Genomic DNA, 12,886 nt, shown 5'->3' with positions numbered 1-12,886 from the left:
TGTGTGTGTGTGTGTGCGCAGGCCAGCCGTTTTCATAATGGAGGACAGGCAGTTGTGCTTTTCACATCATAATGGCCGTGAATCAGGGAGGAAGCCAAGCGGTCGTGCTACAATTAGAGCTCTTTTGTGCCTCTTCCTCTCTCTCTCTCTCTCCCTCTCTCTCTCTCTCTCTCTCTCTCTCTCTCTCTCTCTCTCCCCCGTCCTCTCTCTCTCTGTCTGTCTCTCTCTCTCTCTCTCTCTCTCTCTCTCTCGCTCCTTCATTTCTTGTCGTTCACTCGCTGACACTCGCTCCCAACTTTACAGTGGTCTACTCCTCCCTGCTAGCAAAGCCTAACAAGAGGAGGGGCGTGTGTGTGTGTGTGTGTGTGTGTGTGTCTGTGTGCTTGTGTGTGCGTGCGTGTGTGTGTGTGTGTGTGTGTGTGTATGTGTGGGAGGTGGGGGGGGGGGGTGGTGGCGGGGAATTCCCCGTTCTGCATATAGTATGAAATTCACACTACGTCGCTAGAGACACACACACACACACACACACACACACACACGCACGCACACACCAGATGGTACAGGAAGGAGGATTAAATAAACACACACACACACACACACACACACACACACACACCTAGTGGCAGACAGACGGTGTTCTGTGCACTGTCCCTTAATGAAGGTCTATGGGGAGTCATGGGGGTCCGGGTGCTCATTTGCTTTGGCTGCCAATGAGATGCAGCAGCATTAGAATCCTCCCCTCCCTCCCTCCCTCTCTCCCTCTCTCTCTTTCTCTCTCTCTCTCCCCTGCCACCTCCAAGTCTCCCCCCCTACCCACAATAATCATACACAGGTCATTGTGGTCAGAGCCATTCATTTTCTATACCAACAAATAATAACACGCACACGCCAGATGTTGTCACCGGTGGGGGAGGAGGGAGTGGGGAGAGATAGGAGAGAAGAGGAAGAGATGAGGAGGAGGAGGAGGAGGAGGAGGAGGAGGAGGAGGAGGAGGAGGAGGAGGGGGAGGAGGAGGAGGTGGGACGATGGGAAAGACGAAAGGTGGAGGAAAAATGTTGTGAACAGGGACCGGTGTCTGCGTGTGTGTGCATGGGTGTGCGTGAGTGTATGTGTGTGTCTGCTGTAGCAAGCTGTAGCGCGCGTTCAGCCGTGACCCTCTGTAATGCGGGTTTGCTTGGATGAAGCTCTGTGTCCGTGTGTGTGTGTGTGTGTGTGTGTGTGTGTGTGTGTGTACATGTCTTCGAGGAGGTGAGGTGGGGGGGTGGCGGTGGCGGTCTTCACTAATACCCACTACTCGGATTACCAGAGCGTCTTAAGTATTCAACCGAACTCATATTTTCCCTTTCCGCCTTTTTTGCCAAATTGGCTGTCTTTACAGCGTAAAGCATGTGATATAGCCCTCCTTACGTATAGGGCCTATGGGGATCCATGGAGAAGAACATTAAAATGCAGAGATAGCCTTGTTGCAAAGCTCCTCTCTATTTCTTTCTCTCCACCTCTCTCTCCCTCTCTCTCTCTCTCTCTCGCTCCCCCTCTCTCTCTCTGCAGCAAAGGCTTCTAAATCACCCAGCCTCCTCTATTAGACGGGAGACTTATTGAGGTAGAAACCATAAAAAATGAAGAAGGGAAATTTAATCCCTGAAATATTGATTTGCACATTAATATCAGATAGGCAGAGGGCAATCTAGCCGGGTGGAAATGACACACTGTCGACCCCTCGGTGAGGCCCGAGCCGATCTTCAAGCTGCATGTGTCTAGAGCCCAGGAGTTATAGGGACAGACACAGCCCCATGCCTCCCTCTCATTCTCTCACCCTCCCCTCTCTCTCTCCCTCCCTCCCTCCCTGCCTCGATCCCCCCCCCGCCTCTACTGTCTTCTCCTGCTTCCTCAATCTCGCTCGCGTGCCCCATCCGCGCCGTTCACGAGGGGCTGCCATGGTGAAAACGCGTTGGTTTTTTAATAATCATGAAGCGTCCTCAAACCAGAAGCTATTGTGCTCTTATAGGGGCCGCCTGCGTGCATCTGACGAGGGGCTACGGGGATGTTTATCCGAGACACACGCCGTCCTCGTCGCAGTTGCATCTTTAACAACATGTATTCAGCGCAGGCTATGAATAAGGCTCGGAAACAGCAGCTACGACATCCATTACAGCAAAAGACAAACCCCCCAGACAAGAGGGCCCGGGCACCAACGGTCCAAATAGGCAAAGAGAAATTTACCATTCTGCGAATAGGACGAATAGACACTACAAATAGAGACACGCGGTGTGAGCGAATCCGTGGTGGGGTCCGAGTGTGTCATTTTTTTTCCTGTTTAATTGTATTTCTGTTTTTTAATAGTTTATTCCATTCCTGGATGTGTATAACGTAATGAAATCGCTATGGCTTGGCCGCCCAGCGGCGGCAATGTGGGGCCCACCGACAGCATCCACAAAACAGTAATATGAATACGGCAATCATTCGTACGAATTATTTTATAATTTTAAATGTGATACAAATACACTATTCACCGACATTTCTCAATAAGGCCCTCCACATAATAGTACAAATTATAATAATCATAATTATAATGCAAATAATAATACAAATAACTCAAATGATAATAATAATAATAATTATTATTATTATACAAATACAACAACAACAACAAGTAAGTATACTAATGTGTATCTCGAATTCAAACGCAGTAATTAGTTAATTAAAATATTACAATTTGCGAAAATTAAGGGTTTATTCCCTGCTGTTCAAAAATAAAATATTTTAGTCCCAGACCAAAGTTATTCCAGCAAAGCGTAAAACATACAAATGAAAAAAGCAGCTGCACTTTTTTTTCCCAATTAAAGCCTCAGAAATAATATCACTGATTAAATCCATGTCAAATGTACGTAAAAGCCATATAGTGTCCACTGGAAACCCGTCTGCATAAGCAAACCGTATGAGAGCGCATTCTATCTCTTTCTCTCTCTGTCTAGCTCTCTCCTCTCTCTCACACACACACACAAACACACACACACACACACACACATACACACACACACACACACACACACACACACACAGTTACATACCCCAGTTGAGACTGGCTCGCCCTTCGCCGTGTTTTTTTTCTGGCTCTCAATGTAAGCGATCGATGTCCCTGTCACTGTCGCGTCCCAATCCGAGCCAAGTCTCCCTCTTCCTCCACCCTACTACCTCCACCCCGGCATAAGGGGGGGAAACCCAACAACTCCCACAGCCTCGAACCTTCTCACCTCTGCCCAAATTAAACCCAAACCATAACCACTGACAACTCAAAGCAAGTGATCCCTAAAGAAAGGACATTTCAATTCACTTGGAGAGAAAATGATCACCTCACCAATCGCGGATGGCGATCGAAGAGAAAAAAATGGATCATATTTCGCGATGAAAAATGAAAAAGCATACAGAGCACGATCTTTTTTTTATCAATAACAGACTATATTCTGCGGGGCAAGGTTTGTACACCTCTGATCTCGACCGTGTTTCCCCCCATCCCAGTGAAAATACTCATGCTGGGAGTCGCTGGTTCTATAGGACTGTACCGTACCACCGCTACCCCACCGATCGCTCCTCCCTCCCGGGCGACACTAGCACCCACGCCTCGTGAGGAGGGGAGACCACGGGACTGAGCAGCAGGTAACGACAGCACGAGGGGCTACGCCGGGGAGATCGGATCGCTGTTTTATAACGCGTGTGTAATCACGGAGTAAAAAATGGCTTTTTTAAAGAATAAACACTTTTTGTTAGTATCGAGACGAGGAAAACGAGTCGCTGGTTGACTTGTGGTTTGTCTGGGCTCTGGATGGTGTGAACGCACGAAAGGTCCGGTTAAAAAGAGGTAAACGCTGAACCTATTTCGCGGTGTGTGAATCAGAGATATCGGAACTTTTGGTGGGGAATGGTCGTGTTTACCAGTGGACTAGAACACCGGTCGTGGGGTTGGCAGCTGTAGTCAGTCGTTGACTTGAAACAAGGGGGGGGGGGGGGGGGGGAACTGGACATGTCCGACCGACCGAGCGGACGGACGTCTACAGTGAGATCCTGTCCACGTACCAACGAAGCACAAAAGGGGGAACTATTGACGTGGTGCGAGGTTCTTGTTTCCCGACAACCATCCGAGGAAGAACCAGCGATCGCCCCCTTATAAAGTTGTGAAAGCGGATTTGGCAAAGAGGGGTTGATATGCCTGGACCCTCCGACGATAGCCCCCTCGCCAGGTCCCTTGCTTGTTTACTGTGTGCAGCCAACGCTGGAGTTGAGGAAACAGACCCCCGATACGCGAGAGCTTTTCGGCACTAAACACCGCGTCCAGCACCTGTTTACCGGAGTCCGGGTAACGTCAAAGATCTGGCGAGATCCACGGAGAAAAATAATCGATACTCGAGCCGAATTGAACACCAAACTACTCAATAAAAGTTAAAGCGAGAGGAAACACAAACTTACTTTCTTCCCCCTGCTGTTCCCCTCCGCTGGCGTCTCCTTGCTTTGGGGGGGGTTTATAATAGAAAGTCACATCCAGTGCCTTGCCGTGGTTTGACGAACAAAAAAGGAAAAAAAAAAAACTGGATAAATATTAATCCTCCAACTTTATATTGGGAAAACGGGCAAAAAAATACAAATGTCAAAGCGTTTTCAGAAAGCTATCCTTTTGGATCCGGTCGCGAAACGACGTGTCGACGACTGCCGCGCAGTCTCGGTTGTGGAGGGGTCGGGGAGCCGGAGAGGAAGGGAAATGAAAATCCGATATGTCTTTATTCTGCTAATTATTATCGTTTTAGCCCCTGTTTAAAAAAAAAATGGCTGATTAAGTTGAGTGCGCATGTCTTTGTGTGTCTATTCCCGATATGCACTCTGGGAATGGAAGAGAGAGGGCGAATGAGAAAGGGAGGGAGGGAGCAAGCGAGAGAGAGAGAGAGAGAGAGAGAGCGAGAGAGAGAGAGAGAGAGAGAGAGAGGAGAGAGAGAGAGGAGAGAAGTGTAATTAGTGAGTTGATCAACAGTCTCCACATTGCAAATGACGCGCACGGAGTCCGGGCCGGCGCTCGGCTGCCGTGGGTCGGGGAGCGTCATGATCTAACGGGGGAACAGCCCCGCTGTATCTAACCGGTTGTTTTTTACTGTAGGGTACAAAAAATAAAGTGTAGAACAATAAGCAACGCTCTTACTATCCAAATAAAGTCGATTGATTTCGTGGCCATCTTTTTTTGCCCTTCCAGAAACGATTTTCTTTATGTTTTACTGGACTCGGGATGCAAAAATGTCTATGTAATTTTTTTAAATGCATGTTTTGTGAGCTGATGCAGGCTAGACTATTTATTGAAAAGACGATATATTGATGTGATGTAAAGGATTTCTACGTTTTTTGTAGAATAGTACGCAATTAATGAATCACATGGAATTGGAATAACACAGATATATGTTATTGTAACCCTTGTATTATTTGTGAATATTGAATGAATTATTTGTATGAATTAATAATGCGTAATCTTGTAAGTAGGCATATTATACTTTTGTAGAATATGAAAATAAAAAATAAAAAGGGTGGGAATAAATAAATACGAATCGTTTGACGCGGGAATCGCAGGCCTGTCACTGTGATAGCTTCTGATACTAGCATTTATATTTTGTTTTATTTAAATACTATTAAGCACACACGTTGGACACAAATTTGAGTTGTTCAGTTTGAATTGTGTTTGAAAAAGATATTAAAATAAAAAATATTGCAAATCTGAATCTATTGCTTATTTTCTCTGCGTATTTACATGACACCTGATCACAGGCTTTACCCAAAAGATAGTTTGAAGCTTAAGAATCCAATCCATAACACAGAGCAGCGACACAGCACATGTTCCAAAACTTGTCCCTCTGCCCTCTCGGCACCAGAGGCCCATGTGGGTTCAATAGAGCCAAACAGAACAATCCAATGCGGGGTCACACAAAATACCCCCCCACCACCATCACCACCCACCCACCCATTCAAAGCTCCATTCAAACGCGTACATTTAGTCTCTTTGCAATGTATGTTTGTCCACGAGTCCCCTTCATCCTATTCAATGCAAACAATTTACTATGTCCCCCCCCCCCCCCTTTCTGTCTTTCGATGGTGTCTTTTTTCTGGAGGGGGGGGGGGGACTAGTGGGGGGAGTTGAGGGATACTTTACACGCGGTGTCAATCGTGGAGAAAATCAAGAGATCTGTTCTTCTTCATGGGGGGAAAAAATCGAAGTTGGGGTGAATTGACTGCATGAGCCGGGGCTTGGGATGTGATGATAAGGCTGCTGGCAGTGAACTATAGAGCTGCTCTGCAGTCACATTGACTGGCGTTGCACCCTCATCTGGAGGAGCCAAGACATCCTAGGCGGGCCCCGGGCTGTTTGTTTTAGGGCTCGCGGGTGTCTCTAACAGTAGCTCGAGGTGAGGAACAAGAGGCGACGTTTCATTTTTTTTTTTACTTCCATCCCGGACCGAAGCTTTTTTTCTGCCGGTGTGTGTGTGTGTGTGTGTGTGTGTGTGTGTGTGTGTATGTGTATGTTGCCAGCCATGCAACCTCCTCGCCGGCTTTTGCTTTGCTCCGGGGGGCTTCTCGGCGGCTCAACCCCAGGAGGCGCACCCTCACAGCGGGATCGGAGGAGAGGAGACTACCCGGTGGATGAGCAGATACACAGCAGAAAGTCCTCGAGCACCGGTGCGGAGCAGCACCGCAGGACGCGGAGTCGCGGCTCGAAACCCGGTGCATGAACGAGGGGGGTTGTTGAACGTTATTTTGTGTTTGTTTTTATTCCGATGAAAGAAATGAGATGCGGTTTGACTATGAAACGTGATCATGCCTTTTTGATCAGGATCCCCCTCCCTTGTACCTAGCCTTTTATAGTTAGAATGCATTCGAGGATGGAGTGACCCATGTCGTTTGTATGTTTTGATTGAGAAAGAGAGAAAATGAAGCGGATTTAAAGAACTGATAGGCTACCGCTTATCTTAACCTCTTGCGTTTGTATCCCCCCCCCCCCCCCCCCTCCCCCCCGGTTTCCACAGGCTCCTCTCTCCCTGCAGACGATGCTCTTTCTCCGGGGAACAACTTGACAATAGACTACGTTAACTAATATTCTGCAGGATTTCCATATCGCAGCATCCCCAATTAGAGAGAGACGAGATTTTATCGTCCGTGTCAATGTGTTTATGTATACCCTCATGTGTGATGGGCTTTTTTGTGAATAGCCTGCTGGGTGTGTGTCTGCGCGGGGGCGCGCGCGCGCGCGCGCGCGTGTGTGTGTGTGTGTGTGTTAGAGAAAGAGAGAGAGACAGAGAGAGAGAGAGAGAGAACGAAAGAGAGAGAGAGAGAGAGAGAGAGAGAGAGAGAGAGAGAGAGAGAGAGAGAGAGAGGGAGAGAGGGTGTGCGCACGCACGCCTGTTTGTTCCAAAACACAAAATTGACAACAACAATCCCCAAATGGCTTACAAGTTTTGACCAGAACAGACATTTTAAAACAAAGGTAGGCGATATTGTGTTGTGTAATAAAAATGTTTATAATACAAACAATCATGTATGAATGTTTTTTTTTCATTATTATTGCATATATTTTTTGCTATTTCCAAATCAATGTCTTTTCAGTCCCTGACGGGCTGTTTTGTCCCCTACTTGGCCTCTTAATCAATTATGAAGTGGGTTTGAAAAGCTTCCTTACACTGGCATAAGGCTTACATGTTGTTGTTTTATTTTTTAGAAGGGGGGGTGGGTCCGTGTGTTATCATTAGTACCTAGTGTCATCTTTGTCTCATCGTCCACGATATTGACACTACAAACCCCAAGTTTGTTTTGGGCTGCACACACACAACCATGCACCACTGCTGTAAAGCACGGGAGCTTTGCCCTATGCTTCGGCGCCCTCGTGGGGTTGTCCGGGTCACCACGGGGCGGACTGACCCTTCTACCTCCACACTCAAACACACACACACACACACACACACACACACACACACACACACACACACACACACACACACACACACACACACACATACACACACACACACACACACACACACACACACACAAACACGCAAAAAAAACCAAACCGCAGCCTGTCACACACTCACTGTGCGACTGCTAAACACTTCGTTCCTTCACTCCCCCTCCATGCAAACACACGCAATGAAATAAATCCACAGAATGCAGGCTGTGCCAACACGTGAGGCAAAAGTTACTCGGAACTGCCTGCCCACAAATGTCAATAAAAGAGTTTGGGATTCTCTCCTCCAAACGAGTCGAACCCAGCTGAATATAAATATAAACTCAAACAAACGTCCATGCCTGCAGAATCGTGTTCGATTGTCTTCATAAAGACAAGAGGGGGTTTGACAGTAGATTGAAATATACAAGACAAAGACAAGAACAATAATGGAAATTGTGAAGCCGATCAAAAACTGCATCAGAAATACTGTCATTTATGTCTAATTCAGCCCCAAAAAGATGCATGCCATGTACAATGTAAATTTATCTGAAAGACGGGATTATGTCTATGAATTAAGTGTAAAGGATTCTGAGAAAAACGATCACTATTCTCGCCATCCACGAGACATACCACATAGAAATAAAAAAAATATTCCATAGCGATGAAAAAATAAAACGTATAAATGTTCCCGACATTTAGTTTCTGCAACATGGACACACGACATCAACTCTCTCGACCTTTCCATACAAAGTCTCAAACACCATCCAACAACCGCCAATAAACAAGCAATCGATAAAAAAAAACTCCAAATCACCTCCTTCAATCCCCAAAGATTGAAAAAAAAAAGACAAGCGCCACACAGAAGAAATAAAATGTATTTTAAGTCTGTACCTTTTGGTTTAAAGCATTCCGTTTTTCTTCTCTCTCTCCCTCTCTCTTTCTCTCTCTCTGTGGCTCAGTAGCGATCCGCTTATAGCATATGGAAACTGTTTTCAAAATGCCCAGATTTGGCACATTGTCATTGAAAAGAGGAGAGCGGAGTGATGAAGCCGCGCTAGAACAGAACGGGGGAAATGAGTGGCGGGATTGGACGCGGCGCGCCTCGCCGCGGACTTATCCCACTTTAATTTAATATTCCGCAATCACACAGTGATGGCATATAATTCAAGGAGAGATTCGGAGGAAGGAAATGCTTTGTGTTTTTCCATCACTATATTTGATTAAGTAGAGGACGGGCGCAAAGCAAAGTGTGCCGTTTTTTTTTTACCCCCGTCCCCTCTTTTCTCCTCCTCTGCTGCGTCACTTCTTTTTTTTTTTTTAATACTTGTGCTCAATGTGGAAATAGTATATGTTTATTTTTTTAGTTGTTGTGTGTGTGTTCTGATCGTTTATCAAAGACAAAGAAACGTAATAAAAACACACCAGGGCTTTTTCTGAACACCGATGGAATCCTTCCTGCAACACACCCCTCCGATCGAGACCCATAAACGCTTGTTTGTAAAACACTGAACCCAAAATCAATGTATCGGGACATTTCAATCGATTATATAAACGAAAATCCATAGGCAACATGAGCCCGCTATGAGCCCATCTCCCCGGCTCCCTTTAAAGAAGCGGGGAGGGGGGAGCAGAGGGAGAAAATAAGCTTATGGGGCATGGGGGGGGGGGGTTAAAACAAAGACTATATCGATACAGCCGTGGCTGTAGTTAGTTGTCAGAGTGTTTCCAGATGGTGGAAGATAGCAGCAAGACCTGATGACAACAATTAGACAAAAATGCCTATAATCAAACGGGCCACACGGGTTTACGTTGCATTTCAAGGGTCACAGGGAGCCATTTCAGGCTCTTCCAAATATCCCATTTCAGCATCACGTATCCGACCAATAATCAGCCACTTTACCACAGGGGGAACCCAAGGTTAGGAGCTGCTAATCAACTATGCAAATTCCGACAGGGGGAAAAACACGGTGTGTGTTCTCAGACGGGGGTCTAAGCACACAGAGCGTGCGAGCAACTGTGCATTAATATGCAACATGATATAGGGAAAAAAGCGTTGACTGGAGATGGTCGGAGATGGAGATGGAGGGAGGGGGGTTTACGGGGACTCGGTGGGTACGGGGAGGTGTGTTGGGATGGGAGGGGGGGTTTAAAATAAGGAGGCGCCAATCATGTCAAATTTACATTGGACCACAGCTGCTCGGGGTCTCGCGGGCCGCGTAGGAGTGGTAATGGTGGAGGTGGGGGAGTGGGGGGGCATGTGGGGACTTGAGATGTGATAGGATGGGGACGGGGGGCGGGGGGCTGAGGGGTGACGGGGGGGTGTCCATGCACGCCGGTGCCACTCTGTTTATTTGATAAGAGAAATCGATGGCCTTGACTGTAAAGTCTTTACCCAGACGCGGGCGAGAAGGACTGCCGCGATATTGCTCCTGAAGAACAAGGGGGTTTCGCGTGTGTGTGCATGTGTGTGCGTGTGTTTGAGTGTGTGTGTGTAGGTGGCTGCTTGCCTGACGTCGACGACCGGCACACGTCGATCACCGGAGGAAATCAACACTCACTCACTCACACACACACACACACACACACACACACACACACACACACGCACACACACACACACACACACACACACACACACACACACACACACACACACACACAAACACCACCATGACCATCTTCACATTGCCACCGTTCTCATTCATTCTCACTTCGCCCTACTGCCCTCAACCCACTTGGCCCTCGGTTCCCTTTCGCCTCTTTCTCATATATATATATATATATATATATATATATATATATATATATATATATATATCTTATAGAGATATAGCTTTAATTTTTCCACGGTGAGAAACACAAAAGAAAAAAGAACCAGTTGCCCTAAAACACGTCCATCCTACAGTCTGTCGACGCACTATTTAATTCAGAGACGATTACAGTTATAAGAGGATAAACATAGGCTAGTCGACCAAATAACTAAATAAATATGATTCACAGGTAAAAATAAAATAAAATGCTTACAACGGGAAGGGAAAAAAAAGAAGATTATTTGCAAATTTTAAAGATAAGATAATGAATCGATATTTAACGATTTCTTCCACATTTTAAACACTCTACACGTTAATTGAAATTAATTAAATTGTGTTGAATTACGAATGTATTTGTAAACTATAAAAAATATTCAAACGAATAATTAACTTAAATTAGCAGGCCTACATTTATTCAAAATAATAACATTAATTTTAATATCAATATAATAATAACAACAATAATAGTAATAATAAAAATAATAACAATACTAATAATAACAATTATATAGATATAGAATTATATATATAAATAGAGTACAAATTACATCCATTATCGATCTAAATCCAATAAGATTTATCGGATGGGAAATCTCTACCACACTCCATGCCATTTTTATACAGCAATACAAGTAAGACAGCAATATGTGGTCAGGCTTATTAAAAGCCTTTCTCCATGACAACCTATGCCTTGAACATGTCAATTCAGCTGACTAGCGGGCGTCCATTCAGTCCGAGAGGTCTTTTAGATCTCTAGGTGCCCTCTCTCTGGGGGACCCCCCCATCCATTCCCCCAATTCTCGCACTCAATGGGCCATCCCAACACGGCAAATAACCCGGTTACTATTGGTCAGTATCGAGAAGTCAATTCCATGGCTACAGTTTGACAGCTCGACAGCTAGAGGGGGAAAAAGCCGGAGGAGCATCTCTCAGCTGTGTGAGCTTGTAGGCTGGTCTGCTGCCCGGACGCCATCATCTATCAAGCGAGTCAAGTCGACCGGAGGCCCGATGACCAAACGCAAATGCGCTTGGATTAGCGGATGCGCTTCAGACAAATTGGTAACGCTTGGGAAGAGAGAGAGATGGAGAGGGAGAGAGAGGGAGAGATAGACAGACAGACGGAGAGGGAGACGGTTAGAGAGAGAGAGAGGGGGTGGGGGTCGGGGGGGGGGGGGGGGGGGGGGGAGGGATGGAGGGAGGGACAGAGACAGAGAAGGCAAAAGAAAAAAAACAGAGGTGTCACTTTTCAGCTGTGTCCAGTGACCCTGACCAATGTCTTTGAGCTTGATTAACGCAGGAAAGATGACATCAAAGAACAGGAATGCATTATTTAGAAATATCGTTATGGTCAAATATATTAAAGCCTCCACACACTGAGCTTACTTTGCGAAATGTTTCCCAAATAGTTTTTTTCTCATCATGGTTTACAAACAAAATCAAAAATAAAAACGACAATCAATTAAGTTAATTAAGGTAGGTAATTAACAATAAACAATAAATCAAGGTGAAGCAAATTGGCAACGCCTATCATTTAAGATCATCTGCCTATAGAAGCAGAGGACTTCCTTGATTCAATTACTCTCACAAAGCTAAAATTAAGTTAAAGTTATGCAAAATATGTTAAAATACATTGAAACCAGATTGTGGGAGGTGTGGTATGTTATTATAAGTATCCCTAAAAGTCATTATAAAGAATGCTTTTGAATGTATATTTTATTTTCTATCTGAGAAGATAGCAGACGACAGACACACACACACACACCCCCACCCACACACACACACACACACACACACACACACACACGCGCACACACACACGCATGCATACCTATGAAAAAGGAAAAGGAGGAGAGAAGAGGTAGGGAGAAGAGAAATTCTTCCTCTCTGTTATGTTTTCAATTTGGGTTGAAATGTAGACATTTTCCCTTGGTTGCATAACTGCCATCCATATCGCCCCTCCCTTCAATTAAATGCTATTTCTCCCAAACAAAATGTCAGAATCATTCCACACAGGCTAGTTCAACAGTGATTTGTTCTGAAGGCTGTGTGTCTTTGGCCGAGACCCTGTGTGTATGTGTTTGTGTGTCTGTGTGTGTGTATATTCTGTGTG

The 12,886-nt window shown here is 45.6% G+C and overlaps 1 protein-coding gene across 1 annotated transcript in view; it reads right to left on the bottom strand.

Moving 5' to 3' along the window:
- zfhx4 (zinc finger homeobox 4) overlaps positions 1 to 4,826 on the bottom strand; it is a 56,847-nt gene extending 52,021 nt beyond the window's left edge. Inside the window, 1 exon segment of the mRNA XM_079754627.1 lies at positions 4,462 to 4,826. The gene's annotated coding sequence lies outside the window, so the exon portion shown is untranslated.
- Between the last annotated feature and the right edge of the window lie 8,060 nt (positions 4,827 to 12,886).

This window comes from Pollachius pollachius, assembly GCF_949987615.1.
Source record: "Pollachius pollachius genome assembly, chromosome: 17".
Taxonomy (NCBI): domain Eukaryota; kingdom Metazoa; phylum Chordata; class Actinopteri; order Gadiformes; family Gadidae; genus Pollachius; species Pollachius pollachius.
This window is presented reverse-complemented; position numbering and strand designations above follow the sequence as displayed.